Source organism: Ylistrum balloti, unplaced genomic scaffold (assembly GCF_031769215.1).
Source record: "Ylistrum balloti isolate Yb309-2 unplaced genomic scaffold, AGI_CSIRO_Ybal_v1 Utg370236, whole genome shotgun sequence".
Lineage (NCBI taxonomy): Eukaryota > Metazoa > Mollusca > Bivalvia > Pectinida > Pectinidae > Ylistrum > Ylistrum balloti.
The window spans coordinates 820,408-834,435 of NW_026782193.1; the positions used below are offsets into that span (position 1 = coordinate 820,408).

A 14,028-nucleotide genomic window follows, 5' to 3' on the forward strand; every position below is an offset into this window, starting at 1 on the left:
TCTCGCATATTTACGATAAATCTTCCTACGTCCAAACCGTGTCTTCAGAATAAAACCCGACACTAACTAGGTAACACAGTCACCAATATGGTAAAGTTGGACCACCAGAAACATTCAGTACATGTCACCAATCCCTATTTTTATTGTAACGGTGTAAGGTACAGTTTTCTATGTGATATTTTCATTACCGCGATACCTGAGCAGTATTTTAACGTCCTCCAATGGCGAAATTTCGTTTGATCTTTTTTAGGATTTAAACAGACTTTGTTAAAAGTTATTTATCAATGCTCAAGTTAGTATTGGCTGGTTTTTGTTACGTCAGATATAAATGAGAGGGGATGTATTGATCGATCGAATCTCACGTGGCGTTTTTGTTAATGACGAAGTCAGTGTTGATCGCGAACAAACTACACACACATGTAGTGAGTAGCATCAGATACAGACAGCGTGGCTCGCAGCATCTGTTGCAGCAGGATTGTTACTGGTGGTCTTTCAGGGCGGATTAACTGCGGAACATTTGCACTTACAGTATGTTATAGGTAAGAACTAATATATACTTAAATTATATTTATAAGTTTACATATGTGATATTGATTATTTTTTTATATTTCATATATTACATTAACTTACACATTAAATTATAAAACTATTTTTAAAAGCAGATAAATTGCAGGTATCGTAATTCACAGCTTATAAAACGATCATAAAACTTTATTTGAAAAAATAATTATAATATTAAATTTTGTAGGAGTAGAGCAAGATCACTATCGTTACAATAAAACTTAATTCCTTGATAAGTGATTACAATTAGCAATTAATAACTTTAAGAAAACACTTCCCTTAAGAAACCGTTTTTTTTTTAGTCATAAACCGTATTAAAGGGATGTTACACTGGCACACTAAAATTAGAAGTTAAAATTTTGGGCTCATAATTTAATGAACTGTTTTGTTTGCTGAGCATTTCTTTGAATTAAAAATAAATAATTGAATTTGTCAATCTGAAGACATACCAGATTTTAAAAATTAACTGAGTACCTGGTAGTCAGTCTAAAGAGATCCCAGGTTCTTTAAATCAACTGAGGGGCTGGGAGTCAGTCTGTCTGAAGACATCCCAGATTCTTTAAATTAACTGAGGGGCTGGGAGTCAGTCTGAATAGATCCCAGTTAGTAAATTCCCGTGTATCTGTATTGTAGATAAATACCTCGTGTTGGAAGTAGTATGTCCTAGAATAACCCATTTAACAGCAATACACAGCCAAGTCCGTGCTAAAATAAGGTCGGTTTATATCAGTCTCCAGTTGTATACCTGGTTTATGTAGAAAGGTGGTCTTTATACTCAGGTAGTCTGAAGAGTCGAAAACTGATATTCAACACACTTCATGTAAATCTGAAAAAAGGAGTAAAACAAATATATATGAAACAATATAATTGTTTCTGTGTCTCCTTACCGTAACAGTCTAAGGACACAGATTGCTGATTGGCGAAGGGACTAGTTTGTCAATGACGGCCTGGTTTCAATTACCTTGCATAAAACTGTCTATAATTTTCTCGACTTTGTTAATGTTCCGCGGGTCATTCAGTTTCCCTTCACCTTCAGATTATCCAGACTAACACGAGTCAGTGATGTAGGCCAAGTGAATCACATATCATTAGATACACCTGTCGACATTAACACTTCCGTGAACAATTAAACATCGAAAAGATAACAGAACGTACTAACTTAAGTGGATCTTTGTTTAAATGGTAGTTACAGCAGTCTGTCTACTGTCTATAACCGAGAACCATGTTCATAAGTTTGCAAGCGATTCGTTTTTCTATACTCCTATCCGCTGTCGACAGCGAATTCATTATTTGAGTCTTGAATCTCCACAAATCTCGACGAGGTAATCTCGACTCGTTATATCTCACTGACGAGATAATCTTGACTTGTCCTATCTCACTGACGAGATAATCTCGACATGTTATATCTCACTGACGAGATAATCTCGACTTGATATATCTCACTCACGAGATAATCTCGACTTGTCCTATCTCACTCACGAGATAATCTCGACTTGTCCTATCTCACTCACGAGATAATCTCGACTTGTTATATCTCACTGACGAGATAATCTCGACTTGTCCTATCTCACTGACGATATAATCTCGACTTGTTATATCTCACTCACGAGATAATCTCACGAGATAATCTCGACTTGATATATCTCACTGACGAGATAATCTAGACTTGTCCTATCTCACTCACGAGATAATCTCGACTTGTTATATCTCACTGACGAGATAATCTTGACTTGTCCTATCTCACTGACGAGATAATCTCGACTTGTTATATCTCGCTCACGAGATAATCTCGACTTGTTATATCTCACTGACGAGATAATCTTGACTTGTCCTATCTCACTCACGAGATAATCTCGACTTGTTATATCTCGCTCACGAGATAATCTCGACTTGTTATATCTCACTCACGAGATAATCTCGACTTGTTATATCTCACTCACGAGATAATCTCGACTTGTCCTATCTCACTGACGATATAATCTCGACTTGTTATATCTCACTCACGAAATAATCTCACGAGATAATCTCGACTTGATATATCTCACTGACGAGATAATCTTGACTTGTCCTATCTCACTGACGAGATAATCTCGACATGTTATATCTCACTGACGAGATAATCTCGACTTGATATATCTCACTCACGAGATAATCTCGACTTGTCCTATCTCACTCACGAGATAATCTCGACTTGTCCTATCTCACTCACGAGATAATCTCGACTTGTTATATCTCACTGACGAGATAATCTCGACTTGTCCTATCTCACTGACGATATAATCTCGACTTGTTATATCTCACTCACGAGATAATCTCACGAGATAATCTCGACTTGATATATCTCACTGACGAGATAATCTAGACTTGTCCTATCTCACTCACGAGATAATCTCGACTTGTTATATCTCACTGACGAGATAATCTTGACTTGTCCTATCTCACTGACGAGATAATCTCGACTTGTTATATCTCGCTCACGAGATAATCTCGACTTGTTATATCTCACTGACGAGATAATCTTGACTTGTCCTATCTCACTCACGAGATAATCTCGACTTGTTATATCTCGCTCACGAGATAATCTCGACTTGTTATATCTCACTCACGAGATAATCTCGACTTGTTATATCTCACTCACGAGATAATCTCGACTTGTCCTATCTCACTGACGATATAATCTCGACTTGTTATATCTCACTCACGAAATAATCTCACGAGATAATCTCGACTTGATATATCTCACTGACGAGATTATCTCGACTTGTTATATCTCACTGACGAGATAATCTAGACTTGTCCTATCTCACTCACGAGATAATCTCGACTTGTTTTATCTCACTGACGAGATAATCTTGACTTGTCCTATCTCACTCACGAGATAATCTCGACTTGTTATATCTCGCTCACGAGATAATCTCGACTTGTTATATCTCACTCACGAGATAATCTCGACTTGTTATATCTCACTCACGAGATAATCTCGACTTGTCCTATCTCACTGACGATATAATCTCGACTTGTTATATCTCACTCACGATATAATCTCGACTTGTTATATCTCACTCACGAAATAATCTCACGAGATAATCTCGACTTGATATATCTCACTGACGAGATTATCTCGACTTGTTATATCTCACTGACGAGATAATCTAGACTTGTCCTATCTCACTCACGAGATAATCTCGACTTGTTATATCTCACTGACGAGATAATCTTGACTTGTCCTATCTCACTCACGAGATAATCTCGACTTGTTATATCTCGCTCACGAGATAATCTCGACTTGTTATATCTCACTGACGATGTAATCTCGACTTGTTCTATCTCACTCAGGAGATAATCTCGAGTTGTTATATCTCACTCACGAGATAATCTCGACTTGTTATATCTCACTGACGAGATAATCTCAACTTGTCCTATCTCACTCACGAGATAATCTCGACTTGTTATATCTCACTGACGAGATAATCTCGACTTGTCCTATCTCACTCACGAGATAATCTCGACTTGTCCTATCTCACTCACGAGATAATCTTGACTTGTCCTATCTCACTCAAGATATAATGTCGACTTGTCCTATCTCACTCACGAGATAATCTCGGCTTGTTATATCTCACTGACGAGATAATCTCGACTTGTTATATCTCGCTCACGAGATAATCTCGACTTGGTATAGAAAGCCTTATTATCTGCGCGCTTCCTCCTTCCACGAATAACATTTGTATGATTATAAAGATATCCCGTGATGTTGTCACGAGTGTTTTACATGTAGGTCTCTCAACTGTTGGTAAGCTGACCAGCTCCATCGATAATTGTCCATATCTTTATAGTAGATTTCTACGTCAGACAGCTTTCATTATCACACACCAGATACTGTAAGAGTAGGAAGCACGCAAAGGATTTCCCCAATCTTCATATACAACAACTATTTTGCGTGTGAATAAAAGTTGTCCAGTTGATCTCCATCTTAAAATTTCACTCTAACTATATCAAAAAACATACTTAGATTCCGGTTAAAGAAAAGCTTTCCTGTTTATCAGAGATTCGATATAGAAGCTTTTGTCTGTTGTACTTGACCATATTTACATCACGTGACTAACATTTCCAAAGTCGAAAAATGTATGTGGACTATCACGACTTCACGACATACCCGTCGTAATAGACTGAGGGCTTCTCTGGCAATTTTTGCGGTTTTTTTATTTTCTTTATTCTATTCTCTCTCCCTTTTCTTTCCTTGTTTTTGTTTTGTTTGTTTGTTTAATTTTGTTTAGTCATATGATTTACAGACTTATCAGGACTTGCTGATTTCTAAACTTATTTTGTTTTATTTCACTAAACAGTGTTACCTAACCAAACGTACACAGGTGATGCACCAACTTTGTCGAATTTTAGCCGTTAATTTAGTATATTCAGTTTCCGATTCCCCACTGTACGTACACGGAGGTAAACCCGATACATTTGACATTCTAGTGCACTTCTGTTACCGTTGTGCTGCAAATTGTATCACCTCTTTTATTCAATAAGAAAACGGACTAAATCGTTGTAGGCGGCTTTAAAACTTAATTACCTCAGAGTTTGAATTTAATGAAAAAAAGAGACACGTGTAAGTTTTGGATATCTATAACAATACCTGCCTCAAATTGATATCAATAATCCTCAGCAGCAGCTACTTACGTCAATGTTCAGTACACTATGATAATTAGTGAAACTTCACAACTGAACTCAACCTTATCAGTATATCAGTTTCCACTGTGCTTCCTCAATATGCGGTTTTCACATTATTTATTAGAGCTTGTTCGGAAGGTTTTCTATTAAAGAGATGTCCTGACTGATGGAAAATCGTTTGGGTTTGGAATAATTTGATTTATAAAAATTTAAAACAAGTTTAAAATGTTGTCATGACGTCACAAGGTTTATATTGTTTAAACCTGACGACCGTTAATCTTGTTATAGTCTCAATTAGAGAAATTTTATTTATCCTTTTACATATATATATATATATATCGGAGTTTTTAAAAGTCTCCATTATTATTGGCAACTTAATTCTGGTTATCTCAGTTCTTATTTTGTGAACCTTACATCACTGTAATTTGATCTAATGCTCTATGTCATTACAAGTATCATTTGGCCATATATTTTCATTATTTTATCGGTTTTTTTTTGTTTTATTTAGTTTACATGTTAGTGTGCTGTTCTTTTAATTTGTTTCTTCTCAATGTTTTGAACCTCGCTAGGGCGATTATTCTGTATCAAGCTGAGACTATCTTAGTGTTTTATTACGTAAACTTGTCGTAAGATGTGAGGAAAATGAGATTTAGTTTACAATAGACATGGTGTATGTATTTCAGTATAGCGTGAGAGACAATTTATGCAGGAGATAAAAAGTTTACTACTGAACTACAGTTTATTACTTATGTCTGCGATATACAGTTCATGGACCGAAACAGGCCCGTCGAACCTTTTCTTTCATTTATCGTGTTCCATTTAACGTTTGCTGGAGAAAGACACCAGGAAAACACGTATCCTTCACCGACAATGATCTCTATCTTCCGTGTCCGGCCAATATAACACATGTACAATGTCCCTCGCTTATATGCCCTTCGTTATAAAGTTATATTTCTTTATAACACTAACAATGATTCGGATATATAATTTCTAATTTAATGACAACTACTGACAGATCATTATACTGGACAAAAAAGCCAACAACATTCTTCAGATACTCAATTGTTAAGATTAATATAATACGGATTTTGTGTAGGATGTACTCGTGACAGCATCTTGTGTCGATCTTATTAATCTGTCGGTGTCAGATAATGTGCCCTTGTAGATGAATCATTCTCTCCTGGCAGATATAGATTACGTGTCCGAAGCTGGTCAGTTTGATGTTTCAGTGTATCCCATCACTTTTAGTCTAAATGGTTGATGAAACAGGATCACATACCTTTTTCTGTCTGATCGAAGTTCGATTCCATCAATGAATTTTCCTCGCGTTCCCCATTTATCTCCTACAGCAAGATCTATCTCGCGCTTCGATGGGGTCGATATAGTTTTTAAGGGGACGTCTGTAGTGGGGTCGATATAGCTTTTAAGGGGACGTCTAGATTCTATAGTGCTGTAATCCATGTACACAGTGTCTGGGGTCGATATTGTTTTTAAGGGGACGTCTAGATTCTGTAGTGCTGTTACCATGTACACAGTGTCTGGGGTCGATATAGTTTTAAAGGGGACGTACACAGTATCTGGTCACCACAGCGCCAGAAATATCTGTATAGTTAACCCTGAAAAAATATTAATTAACATAACATCCTAGTATAAGTAATATTGAACATTGAAAACGAATTCGCAGGATGTTTGAACATGTAAAATTCTACAACCCCCCCACCCCCCAAAAAAAAATACAAAACAAAAACAAAAAATAGTCTAAGCGAGATATTTAGTATGTTGCTAGACGTTAGAATTTCGTGTTTGTCCTTGATCAGCTTAAGACGGATTTCTTTGTAGTAACAGGTGACTATCTTACTGAATATTATATAGGATGTCATCCCTGTGCCTTCCGAAGTAACACTAATCCCCTTCTTCAAAATATCTTTTTTCTTACATCTAATTTACATATTTCTCTTAAAGTCGGCGAATCATCTGGCGTTGTCCTGTTGTGCGATGTTAAGCGACCCTTCCGTTAGGGAAATGTAGAGGTATACCATTAATTAGTTAAGCGACCCTTCCGTTAGGGAAATGTAGAGGTATACCATTATTTAGTTAAGCGACCCTTCCGTTAGGGAAATGTAGAGGTATACCATTATTTAGTTAAGCGACCCTTCCGTTAGAGAAATGTAGAGGTATACCATTATTTAGTTAAGCGACCCTTCCGTTAGAGAAATGTAGAGGTATACCATTATTTAGTTAAGCGACCCTTCCGTTAGAGAAATGTAGAGGTATACCATTATTTAGTTAAGCGACCCTTCCGTTAGAGAAATGTAGAGGTATACCATTATTTAGTTAAGCGACCCTTCCGTTAGAGAAATGTAGAGGTATACCATTATTTAGTTAAGCGACCCTTCCGTTAGAGAAATGTAGAGGTATACCATTATTTAGTTAAGCGACCCTTCCGTTAGAGAAATGTAGAGGTATACCATTATTTAGTTAAGCGACCCTTTCGTTAGAGAAATGTAGAGGTATACCATTATTTAGTTAAGCGACCCTTCCGTTAGAGAAATGTAGAGGTATACCATTATTTAGTTAAGCGACCCTTTCGTAAGAGAAATGTAGAGGTATACCATTATTTAGTTAAGCGACCCTTCCGTTAGAGAAATGTAGAGGTATACCATTATTTAGTTAAGCGACCCTTCCGTTAGAGAAATGTAGAGGTATACCATTATTTAGTTAAGCGACCCTTCCGTTAGAGAAATGTAGAGGTATACCATTATTTAGTTAAGCGACCCTTCCGTTAGAGAAATGTAGAGGTATACCATTATTTAGTTAAGCGACCCTTCCGTTAGGGAAATGTAGAGGTATACCATTATTTAGTTAAGCGACCCTTTCGTTAGAGAAATGTAGAGGTATACCATTATTTAGTTAAGCGACCCTTCCGTTAGAGAAATGTAGAGGTATACCATTATTTAGTTAAGCGACCCTTCCGTTAGAGAAATGTAGAGGTATACCATTATTTAGTTAAGCGACCCTTCCGTAAGAGAAATGTAGAGGTATACCATTATTTAGTTAAGCGACCCTTCCGTTAGAGAAATGTAGAGGTATACCATTATTTAGTTAAGCGACCCTTCCGTTAGAGAAATGTAGAGGTATACCATTATTTAGTTAAGCGACCCTTCCGTTAGAGAAATGTAGAGGTATACCATTATTTAGTTAAGCGACCCTTCCGTAAGAGAAATGTAGAGGTATACCATTATTTAGTTAAGCGACCCTTTCGTTAGAGAAATGTAGAGGTATACCATTATTTAGTTAAGCGACCCTTCCGTTAGAGAAATGTAGAGGTATACCATTATTTAGTTAAGCGACCCTTTCGTAAGAGAAATGTAGAGGTATACCATTATTTAGTTAAGCGACCCTTTCGTTAGAGAAATGTAGAGGTATACCATTATTTAGTTAAGCGACCCTTCCGTTAGAGAAATGTAGAGGTATACCATTATTTAGTTAAGCGACCCTTCCGTTAGGGAAATGTAGAGGTATACCATTATTTAGTTAAGCGACCCTTCCGTTAGAGAAATGTAGAGGTATACCATTATTTAGTTAAGCGACCCTTCCGTTAGAGAAATGTAGAGGTATACCATTAATTAGTTAAGCGACCCTTCCGTTAGAGAAATGTAGAGGTATACCATTATTTAGTTAAGCGACCCTTCCGTTAGAGAAATGTAGAGGTATACCATTATTTAGTTAAGCGACCCTTTCGTTAGAGAAATGTAGAGGTACACCATTATTTAGTTTTATACGTGTACTATGACTTCTCGTAATTTCTCTTAATTGTTTAACGTTGATAGTTCTTATTTCCTGAAACTATCTTAATTACCCTGTACCCCCATAAACAAGAGAACAAAATGGCGTATTGAATTATCGCATCTAGTAGCCGACGGAAACTCGAAAATTAGTCAATAAGTTGTAGATATACTCCACCCCGAAATACTCTCCCCTCATAATACGTTGTAGATGTACTCCACCCCCAAATACTCCCCCTCATAATACGTTGTAGATATACTCCACCACCAACCCCCACCCCACCCCAAATACTCTCCCCTCATAATACGTTGTAGATATACTCCAACCCCAAATGCTCTCCCCTCATAATACGTTGTAGATGTACTCCAACCCCAAATACTCTCCCCTCATAATACGTTGTAGATATACTCCACCCCAAATACTCCCCCTCATAATACGTTGTAGATATACTCCACCCGCAAATACTCCCCCTCATAATACGTTGTAGATATACTCCACCCCCAAATACTCTCCCCTCATAGTAAGTTGTATATATACTCCACCCCCAAATACTCTCCCCTCATAATACGTTGTAGATATACTCCACCCCCAAATGCTCTCCCCTCATAATACGTTGTAGATGTACTCCAACCCCAAATACTCTCCCCTCATTATACGTTGTAGATATACTCCACCCCCAAATGCTCTCCCCTCATAATACGTTGTAGATGTACTCCAACCCCAAATACTCTCCCCTCATAATACGTTGTAGATATACTCCACCCCAAATACTCCCCCTCATAATACGTTGTAGATATACTCCACCCGCAAATACTCCCCCTCATAATACGTTGTAGATATACTCCACCCCCAAATACTCTCCCCTCATAGTAAGTTGTATATATACTCCACCCCCAAATACTCTCCCCTCATAATACGTTGTAGATATACTCCACCCCCAAATACACTCCCCTCATAATAAGTTGTAGATATACTCCACCCCAAATACTCTCCCCTCATAATACATTGTAAACATACTGCATCCCAAATACTCCCCCTCATAATACGTTGTAGATATACTCCACCCGCAAATACTCTCCCCTCATAGTAAGTTGTAGATATACTCCACCCCCAAATACTCTCCCCTTATAATACCTTGTAGATATACTCCACCCCCAAATACTCTCCCCTCATAATACGTTGTAGATATACTCCACCCCAAATACTCCCCCTCATAATACGTTGTAGCTATACTCCACCCGCAAATACTCTCCCCTCATAGTAAGTTGTAGATATACTCCACCCGCAAATACTCTTTCCTCATAATACGTTGTAGATATACCCCACCCCCAAATACTCTCCCCTCATAATACGTTGTAGATATACTCCACCCCAAATACTCCCCCTCATAATACGTTGTAGCTATACTCCACCCGCAAATACTCTCCCCTCATAGTAAGTTGTAGATATACTCCACCCCCAAATACTCTCCCCTGATAGTAAGTTGTATATATACTCCAACCCCCCCTCCACCCCCCACCCCCTCAAAATACTTTGCTCTCATAATACGTTGTAGATATACTCCACCCCAAATACTCCCCCTCATAATACGTTGTAGATATACTCCACCCGCAAATACTCCCCCTCATAATACGTTGTAGATATACTCCACCCCCAAATACTCTCCCCTCATAGTAAGTTGTATATATACTCCACCCCCAAATACTCTCCCCTCATAATACGTTGTAGATATACTCCACCCCCAAATACACTCCCCTCATAATAAGTTGTAGATATACTCCACCCCAAATACTCTCCCCTCATAATACATTGTAAACATACTGCATCCCAAATACTCCCCCTCATAATACGTTGTATATATACTCCACCCCCAAATACTCTTCCCTCATAATAAATTGTAGATATACTCCACCCCCAAATACTCTCCCCTCATAATACGTTGTAGATATAGCTGTAGGATGTAAAATCACGGACGAATCCAAGAAGGACGAAACAGCTGTATGATGTAGCATCAGTGACAACTCCTAGAAGGACGAAACAGCTGTAGGATGTAAAATCACGGACGAGTACTAGAAGGACGATACGACTGTAGGATGTGCTATTCACTTGTGTGAATCCATGTTTATGTGTCATTGCCATTTTCTATAACAAAGACAATACTGGGCGGTCCCTGATCTCAGTTTCCTGAGAAATGCCAACCGTTCAGGGTAGCGATCAATACGGTTTATGAGGGTTATATAATTCATTTATGTACGATTTGGTTTCCCCGTAATATCTTCGGTACAGGATGATGTGATATTCTGAGGTATAATAGATACTTTTCGACCAACGTTAAACCGTGACTTGTCAATACCGATGTTTATGTGACTGTTTCAACAAGCCCTTTGTGATTCTACAGAGTGCTGGTTATAAATGGTTTTGATAGCATTACCACAGGTGTTAGACGTTATATAGCTGTTCTGTTCTTTGTAAAGAGTTATGTTTGTTCCCTAATGGCGACTTAAATATAGCTGGTCGGTTAAAGGCGCACGTTTTGTCAATTGTCCTAAACCATATGTATCTCATGATGTAGTTAAGATAATATATACATATATATATATATTTAGCTTTATATATATATGATCAATGAATTAATAGCAACAGTCCGGACAAGCGAATCGTCACGGTGGTGTAAATTTAGGTGTCTCGATAATCCCTTCGGCCGAAGTGAAGAAGAATCACCAAAATTTTTACATTGGTTTAAATGTCATATTAATGTCTGAACTAGTTGTTTGCTATGTATCAGGCAAAAAAAAATAGATCCAATGTAATCATATTGAAAATTAACTACCTTTATTACATACAGTATGTACATGAAAAAGACAAAAATAGAAGACTGTTTTGTTTTTAAACGAGTTTTAAGCATTTAAAGGGAACGACTGATGGATCAACAGATGTTGTACTTAGCTCGGGCTACAGACTGACATCTACAATTTATTCCAGACGCACTTTAATAACCAATATCTGGTTAAAAAGATAACTATCAATTCAAACTATTACAGAAAAACACTATTACAGCGAGAAACGTCGGTCGTGTATAATAGTTCCAAATACAAGATAAAAAAATCAATCGTTGATTGGTCGATCTTCTGTGATAGCCGATAAATTAATGTCAATGGCGAATATATATATATATGTATATTGTAAGAAGCATTGGTAGTCAATATTTTCGTATTAAATTTGACCAACGGTAAATAAGCCTATGACATTTCCGATTTCGAAAATTAAAAACAAATGCTAAGCGACTGCGTGTGAATATCTGAGCGAGAAGTAACCCACTTTTCGACAGTTTAATATTAAATAACACCGCCGTGCGGGCTTGTTTTCGTTACTGTTGACATCTAGGTCATGTCTTCTGAACATTCGGAGCCGAAAATACTATTGTGACTGAAAACGCGTTACATAATGCAGAGATGACCGCGGTAGAACATTTCCTCACAGCGTGCTATCGTTTTTTATGTACCACGGAGAGTTCCTGAAAGTCGACTTGTCTGTAGGAAAAGTATCATCTTTTCTAAATAATTTAGTTAGAGAACGGTATTTACAAAATGTACTCCGAAGTTTGCTGTCCACAAGTCCCTTGTCAGTATATTCCCCTCCGTTCTCTCTGTGGTTACTGTTCACAAGTCCCTTGTCACTATATTCCCCTACATTCTCTCTGTGGTTACTGCCCACAAGTCCCTTGTCACTATTTTCCCCTCCGTTCTCTCTGTGGTTACTGCCCACAAGTCCCTTGTCACTATATTCCCCTCCGTTCTCTCTGTGGTTATTGTCCACAAGTCCCTTGTCACTATATTCCCCTCCGTTCTCTCTGTGGTTACTGTCCACAAGTCCCTTGTCAGTATATTCCCCTCCGTTCTCTCTGTGGTTACTGTTCACAAGTCCCTTGTCACTATATTCCCCTCCGTTCTCTCTGTGGTTACTGTTCACAAGTCCCGTGTCACTATATTCCCCTCCGTTCTCTCTGTGGTTACTGTTCACAAGTCCCTTGTCACTATATTCCCCTCCGTTCTCTCTGTGGTTACTGTTCACAAGTCCCGTGTCACTATATTCCCCTCCGTTCTCTCTGTGGTTACTGTTCACAAGTCCCTTGTCACTATATTCCCCTCCGTTCTCTCTGTGGTTACTGTTCACAAGTCCCTTGTCACTATATTCCCCTCTGTTCTCCCTGTGGTTACTGTCCACAAGTCCCTTGTCACTATATTTCCCTCCGTTCTCTCTCTGGTTACTGTTCACAAGTCCCTTGTCACTATATTCCCCTCCGTTCTCTCTCTGGTTACTGTTCACAAGTCCCTTGTCAGTATATTCCCCTCCGTTCTCTCTGTGGTTACTGCCCACAAGTCCCTTGTCAGTATATTCCCCTCCGTTCTCTCTGTTGTTACTGCCCACAAGTCCCTTGTCACTATATTCCCCTCTGTTCTCTCTGTGGTTACTGTTCACAAGTCCCTTGTCACTATATTCCCCTCTGTTCTCTCTGTGGTTACTGCCCACAAGTCCCTTGTCACTATATTCCCCTCCGTTCTCCCTGTGGTTACTGTTCACAAGTCCCTTGTCACTATATTTCCCTCCGTTCTCTCTGTGGTTTCTGTTCACAAGTCCCTTGTCACTATATTCCCCTCCGTTCTCTCTGTGGTTACTGGTCACAACTCCCTTTTGACTGTTTTCCGATAAATTCTGTGAACTATATCTACTTTTTGGTCATATCTTTAACGAGGTATTTGGGTATATATACTACTTATTCGCAGTGTTTGGACAAGGTATAAAAGTTCTAATTGTTACGGAGTAAGATACTAACAGTTCAGCATGTGTTTATCATTTGGGTACCCAGTCAGAGGCCTTACAAATGTGATACGAACGCCTTTTTCTGGTGTCACGAACATCTTCTGGGAACAGTTTGGTAGTAAGCTTGTTAACACAGGTCACAATAACAGATTATCTGTAACGATACACCTGATAACACGTGTCACATTAACA

At 38.2% G+C, this 14,028-nt stretch overlaps 1 protein-coding gene across 1 annotated transcript in view; it reads left to right on the plus strand.

Annotated features, from left to right (window-relative positions):
• The first annotated feature begins 518 nt into the window (after window positions 1-518).
• The window catches only part of LOC132552087 (neuropeptide receptor 15-like), a 64,057-nt gene continuing 50,547 nt past the window's right edge, over window positions 519-14,028 (plus strand). The window contains exon 1 of the mRNA XM_060216229.1: window positions 519-539. The gene's annotated coding sequence lies outside the window, so the exon portion shown is untranslated. The remainder of the gene's footprint in view (window positions 540-14,028) is intronic.